Source organism: Lepidothrix coronata, unplaced genomic scaffold (assembly GCF_001604755.1).
Source record: "Lepidothrix coronata isolate B3197 unplaced genomic scaffold, Lepidothrix_coronata-1.0 Scaffold100, whole genome shotgun sequence".
NCBI classification, from domain to species: Eukaryota; Metazoa; Chordata; class Aves; order Passeriformes; family Pipridae; genus Lepidothrix; species Lepidothrix coronata.
Window position 1 is genome coordinate 3302630 of NW_016690280.1, and position 7548 is coordinate 3310177.

Below are 7548 nucleotides of genomic sequence, written 5' to 3' on the forward strand. Positions count from 1 at the left end.
GAGAACAGACAGATGACCAACACCACTTCTGTGGTCAGATAAAAAGAAAGATAAGTTTTCCATTTCCCACATAAATGCCTCTCTCTGCAGTGCTAGAAAACCTGGGATACATTTCCTGTGCAATACCAGAAAAAGGCAAGTAGAGTAATAAGACAAATGCCAGTACAAGGCAAGGGGTGAGGGATATGTACTGTATTGTCTGCTGGGAAATACAGGCTTATCTTGACCTGCATTGTGAGCACACAATGTCTAGAGACAAGCCTTTGGTTCACATCAGAGCAGGGAACAGAACTTGGCCCTCTGTGCCCTGCTGGACTCGAACCACTGACCTGCTCTGATGATTCATAGGGTCTGGAGGTCAAAGATATTAACTGCTATGTAGTTGGAGGAACCAGAGCTTCTGTAGTCAGGCAAAACCTTGCTCCCCTTCTCTGTTTCCTTAAATTTTCAAAGTCAGCACATTTTCTCATTGCTCTGGCTCTCACAGGACAGAGCCAGAATGTCCCTGTTTAAGTGGAGAAAACGTTTTTCCAAAGGGTCAAAGTTCAGGACAAGCTTGTAAGGAGATTATGGAGCTGGTAGAAAGGCCAAAGGCACCCTAAGTCTTTACATTCCCAAAGTGCTCTGTTAAACTCTAGCCCAAGGATGTACTTAACCCCAAAGAGAACCGAGGTCAAGTGAACTCGCAGCATTTCAAACGCAATCAGTTTGGAAAAGTAGCTGTTTATAAAGAAGTATATTACAAGCCCAAGCTAATGTTAGCATTCCCTCTTTACAAATAAGCCTGACCTATTGCTAGTCTTGTCAAAGAGCTGCCACATTTGTTTTATAGCATCAAACAGTCAGACTTTATTTCAGTTTAGATTAAATCTCAGGGAACATTTTGGCTTAGGGGCATTGAAAATCTCCCTCTAAGAAGATGCAGGGGGAATATTTATGCCATCTATCTTTAGCTCAGACTGGATCCCTATACTGTTGGGAGAGGGAAGGTGAGGTTTCCAGAGGGCAGTTCACAGTTCCTGAATTGGGCCCTGAAGTGATACCTGGGTGTCCCCCCTCCTTCCACAGAGTTTGCAGAATTGAGCTGTGCTGAGCTGTTGCTTTGCACTTTCTCTGTCTTTTCCTTAAGGTAGTCAGAGCTGTGTGTCAGGTGCTAATTGACCCTACAGCATTTATAAGGCTCTGCTGTCACACGTGTAGAGACACAGCAGGACTGAGGTACAGGCAGGAGTGTCCAGTTAAGGCAGAGCAGGAAGGCTCTGGGCAAAGGGCAGGGCAGCACTTCTGCAGCCAAACGTATGTCTTGGACAAAAAAATTGACATGCAAATGGGACAGGCTTCATCCAGCCTCACCAGCCCTCCTGATTTTCTTGAAGATCCTTCACTAAGCACAGGAACACCCGACGACTGTGCCACGTATGGCAAATAACCACAGCTGTGCCTGGTGAGGATAAGCAGTCCCCGTCTGCTTTTTCTTTGGATGAAAAGGAGCCAATATATTATATGGCATGATCGACTTTGTTTTAGATCATAGAATAATAAAGGGTGGAAAAGGTCTCCAAGATCATCAAGTCCAACCTTTGGCCCATCCCTACCTTGTCAACCAGACCAGAGCACTGAATCCCATGTCCAGGCATTCCCTGAACACCTCCGGGGATGGGGAGTCCACGACCTCCCTGGGCAGCTCCTTCCAATGTCTGACAACCCTTTCCAGGAAGAAAGTCCTCCTAATGTCCAACAGGAACCTCCACTGGCACAGCTTGAGGCCATTTCCTCTAGTTCTGTCCCTTATTGCCTGTGAAAGAGGCCACTTGGGAAGGAGTTGTAGAGAGCAACAAGGTCTCTCCTGAGCCTCCTTCTCTCCAGGCTGAACTCTCCCAGTTCCCTCAGACACTGCTCATATGACTTACTCTCTGGATGATTCCCCAGCTCTATTGCCCTTCTCCAGATACATTCCAGAAAATAAGAATAACAACATAAAAATAGCAAAAGTTAAGGTCTCCTTTAAAATACTGTAGCCACTAAGAGCATCTCTCCCACGAAGACCATATCCTATACATGTTGCTACCTTTTATTAGTATTTCTATAACCATCATAATAATTATTACCATAACCATTAGGGTTAGCAATAGTTCTGAGGAACCACAGACGTGAACTGAGATCTCTCTTTGTGGATGTCAGCAGGACAACATGGAGTTTGTGTGGGAAGTCAAATATTTTAATTTTTCAGAGGCAGTTCAGCAATGTTTTATATAATCTATGCAAGACATCAATGGTGAAAAGCAAGAAATGAGTTTCCACTCCCCTTGATGCTTTCCCAGCCTATGCCTGTATCCGTGGTTCTTGCAAGCCTCAGGAGCCAAAAATTACTCAGGTGGACATGGGACTTGCATGGGTATTTTATGGGAGAAACGAGTTTTTTCCAGCCCCTTAAGTGTTCTTCAAGAGCCTGTTTGGTTTTGTTTTATAATATTAATCTTATTTGAAACATTTAAAATTCTGAAGCTTAGAAGTTGTTCCTATAAAGCCCAGAAGTGTGCTGTGGAATGCGTAAAGATTTAATATTTTGGAATTTTATAGTAGCCTCAGAAATGTCTCTGTTTTGTTGGGAAGACTGACTATTCTTGAGCCAGAAAGCAATTAAAATATGTAATATGGATATTTATTCTTATATGTAGACCTTGCCTCTAAAAAAAGAAGTTTAAGAAAGGTTTTTTTTTTTTTTTGGTAAGAATTTAAGAATAATTTAAGCAAACTTTTCTCACGGTTCATCCAGATACACGTAGAGTGGTTTACGAGAAGGGAGACTCTTAAAACACGTTTCAAATACAGTAAAAATCCTTTGTCTAGGACAGAAAAATGCTTTCATTTTTCCTAGGATATAGTACATCTTGCTTAAGAGCCCTGAGTGTTGAACAATCCATTAAGAAATGCTGTCTTCAGTACAGCTCTCTCAGCTTTTTCACACATAATTGCCTAATTGAAATAGTATCATTTATTAGCTTCTTTGCTTGAGGCTTCTTCAGATTCAGCTTCTGCTCTTGGGCATCCTCCTTTGAATTGTAGCATATACCTCAGCTAATTATAATGTGGTATCACTTGATAAAGCCAACTGAGATCATAATGGGAAGACACTGAAACATCTGCCAAGATTTGAAAATTGGGTTTTTCTTTTTACTTATGCCAAAGACAGGTTACTTGTAATTAGTTCTAATTTATAAATAAGTGCAGGCTGTACTTCTAAAAGGTACAATATCATGCCTTGCCCCTTTTTTAAAAACAAGTTAGGAATTATACATCTCAATCAACTGTCTACCTTTCCTGTGTCAGGAATAATAGCGTTGTATGAGAACTTAGGGAGGAGAAGGGAATTATACAAGCACCACCTAAAATGTTCACAGGACACCTGTCCCAAGTGACAAAAAGCAACGACACAAGGCACCAGAATTGATTATTTTTGGTTGCTCTGTGCATTCTGATTATTTGTTATTCAGGCATTGCAATTCTTCTTCAGATTCCTTTGAATTTTTTTTTGTTGTTTTTTAATGCAAGCTATAGTTCTCAAATAATCACAGGACTCCAGGAGCTGGAGTTTTACAAACTCACAAACATCCCAAGAGCTGAAAAATTGTGATCAGAACTGTCTGAGTTTATATCACATGCACAGTGGAATTTCGTGTGGTTATTTTTATCTGTTTGGGGGGGGGTGTGTTTAAACCTTGTTTCTTTTTAAAGGATGCCAGTGTTTCTGCCCATTTTGGCACAAGCTGGGATCCCTAGTCCTGGCTTTCCCATGGGCAGCAGGACAGGGTGGGTAGGTGAGTGGTCCCTGGGCAGGTGCAGCTGTGTGGGAGCACCAGGCTGGAACTTCAAAAGGTCTGTGCAGGAGGGTTGAGATGCACCAGAAAAAAAACTGTCTGTGGAGTTTAGGAGTAAAATAACTTTGCAGTTCAGATTTGACACCCTGACTGAGCCAGACAAGATGAAAGCTTCTTTCACTAACCCCATTGTATTCTTCCTGATTATAGTCAGTCCTTCCAAGCACCCTTCTCTGATATAGATTTAGGAAGGAAAGAAAAATCACCTCATGGCTACTGATGTTTGACATTTACCTGCTGCCCACGGCTCCAAGTAGGTGCTGTGGAGTAGCTGTGTAGCCTCTGAGAAGGGGCCACTTCTCATTTTGCAGACACCTTCCTATTGTCCAAATCTCTTTTCATTTTCCTGTGCCACCTGATACACTTCCTAGAACACACCCGAGGTTCTGGCCACCATGAGTATTTCCCTTGAGATGGCCTAGGATGAACAGGCAGTCAAAGACGAAGTGATGACTGCTGCCTCGAGTTTGTGACATCCCCTTTGGTCTGTTTTTAGAAGGCTGTTGAAGATAAGCTGTTAGCAGGCTACTTAGGAGAAAAAAGCAGAAAAAAATATGCAAAGGAAGATGGTGGATATGCTGAGAAGGACACTGATCTGAACAGAAATACAGCAATTTTTTTTCAGGAGTGCTGCTCCCTTCTTGGGCTTATTTTCTGCCTCTGAATGTCTGCCTTCAATTTTGAACTGAAAATGGCAGGTCAGGAAGGAGCCTTGCAATATGTTTTAATGGTCTTATTGTACATGATAGCACTCGTGCAATCCAGGATCCCAGCTTTTCCCCAGCATCCACCTCAGACTTTGTAAACACCTTTTTTTGTTGTTGTTTTTCCCAGACTATATCCCTCATATTAGAAACTGAACCAGAGAACAAACAAATAACTACATTAAGATAAAAATCTTGACTTCTTAAATTTCTTGACTCACTCTGGAAATGTATTATATGTGTGTGTGTATATGTGTGGTTTCTCATCTCTTTCTTCCTTATTTCTAACAACCACTTTGTATTAAATGTTTCATCACAGACATTTGGTCATCCTTTAAAAGCCTTTTGGTGAATACTTGCTTGTGCTGCAGTTTGTCCACAAGGAAACACCAGAGTGATTAATGAGAAAATAAACTTTCCCCTATGCTGTTCTTACACTTCTGTCTCTGCCACCATGGTTTGTCCAAAGTTACCATAGGCTGCAGAGCTCAGTGAACCCTTGCAGAAGATGGAGGGTCATGCTCAGGAAAGGAGAAGACAATTCAGTCTCCTTGTTTTGCTTTCTTCTGAGATTAATGATATGTGTCTATCAGTAACCTGATTTTTAGGCAGAAGTCTTTCTTTAGAATCCAATTAATGTGAGGTAAATTACAGACCAGCTGTTTATACATTTGATTGACTAATACGGTCTATTTGAAAAGCAAACTCCTAAACTCCATCCCAGCCTGTCCGAGCATTTGATAAATCTTTGCTAGGTAAGTGCTTTACATCATCACTTCTGACTGGCAGCATGCACCAGTGCTGCTGTTCCACAGAACTTCACAGTGATTGCAGTGAGGAGCAACCTGATCCAGTGGAAGGTGTCCCTGACCACAGCAGGGCTCTGGAACAAGATAATCTTTCAGGTCCCTTCCAACCCAAGCCATTCTACGATTGTATTCTATGATCCCTCCCTCGTTCTCTCTTCCCTCTCCCACTTACTCTGCTGGCCCATTCCTATCATAAACTCCTCAGGACAGAAGTGAACCTCATGCAGGTTTTTGCACAGGGCTCAGCCATGATTGGCAATTCACCCTGATCCTTGTCTCCCTCCTACTTGTCTCTCCACATCTTGATGCCATGATCACAGCATGACAGCAAACATCCACAGATGACCCAAAAACCTTTCAGGACTTGTGGCTCAGCTGTCCCTGCCATGGCCATCCCTTTGCAGAGGGAACACCACCCTGCCCCAGGACGGGAGAGGCAACGTTCCAGTGCCTGCACATCCAGGGCTTCTCAGAGCACGACGGGAGTTTCGCTGGGATTAACCCAGCCACTTGTTTATTCCCTGGGTTAATTTCACACGCCGAGGCAGCAAGCTTGTGTTAATTATATGATTTACTGGGCTGTGTTTCTCTTTTCATTGCATCGTAAAAAAAGCCTTGAATAAGAATGCTTGTTCTGGTAAATTTTCACTTGTTTGTGAATGGCCTGGAAATAGTTAACAGCAAGAACGTCCTCTGGGCCAAAAGGGACTGGAAGGTTCAGATTATTGCCTTATTTATTTTATTTTATTCCTAATTAACATTTTATGAGCTCTGAATATGTTTACAGAAGCACAGGCAGAAAAGGGCATATGAAGAAACAGAATTAATAGCCATTGACTGCTCTGTAGCATGCCCAGATTAAAATATCATGGAATAGTCTTTTGCCTTTCCTGTTGGAAGCTGGACAAGCCCATTTACAGCAGGAACAAAAGTTCACCTTGATGGTTTTACTCTCTAACGCAAGTCCAAGTGTTTAGGAGGAAGGAGGGCCTGATCTGCTGGCAGGGAAATCCACTAAGCAGCATTTTAAGAGGGAGTTTGTGCTCCTTCTGCTGTAGCAATTTCTTCACTCATCTCAGTCCTTTGTGGATTCATGAGAGGCTGAGCAGTAGAATTAAATTTATATTAAAGAAATGTAAGGGAGTTCTTACAGCACCACCTGAAAACGGTCTCCTGAAATCAAAGGAAGAGCAAAGATGCTTAAACTCAGATACCACCCAGATCTAATGAAGTGGGAAGAGGCTTCAGCCTGACCTCTCTGAAGAACAGACCTGATTTTGTCTCTGTGCTCTGAGTTTGTCCTGCTTGAGGTTCCTGACTGAAATAATCACTGTCTGGGAATAATCTGGGTTGCTTTTATTTGAGTCCATGGATAAATCTAAGAAAATGTTAATGTTTTCAAACTGACCAGGATGAGCTCAGGGCCTGGATCATCCTTTTCACAACCTCTATCATTTAGACCTGCTGAGGAATTTCCACCTTTCCTCTGAGCCTGGGAGGAGCATGACATTCCCCTCCTGCCTGCTGCAATAGCAATATTGACTCCTTTTTAACAAATCACCTCTCTTTACCCTAAGATTTGTCTGCTGCTTGTGTTGGTAAATGCAAGAGCTCTGGGTCCTATCAACCAATTGCCCAAGGAGAGTTTTATTGCCATTTTTTAGCTGCCAAGGGAAAAACTAAGGCTGTTTATCAGAGAACTGCAAACACTCAGTCCTCCAAGAAATGTTAATATAATGCCCTTGGGATAAACATTGCTTCACTGATGTGTTTTTAAGCTGTCCATTACTTTCCTTTTGAGAAATAAAAAGAAAGCTATTACCAAGAAACAGAATGGTTGTGCAGCATGGTTAAAATCAGAAATAATCTAGTGATGAGGGAAAAAATCACATTTTTCTCCCTAAATAAGTTGTTAATTGGGAACAGATCAGTACTAAGATCTAGGTACAGATAAATTAACTTTTCCTGCCTACCTAGAGTGTAATATAAAGAATTTCTAGTTGGTTAACATCTTTTAGTGCTTTAGTTATCAGGATGGAAAGGAGAATGTGCTTCATTATTCATTGTACCAGTTTGTTCCATGATCTCGAGCAAAACAAAGACCTAAGGGAATTATTCATCTATATTATCTGAATTTCAGGTGGATAAAGTTGTGAG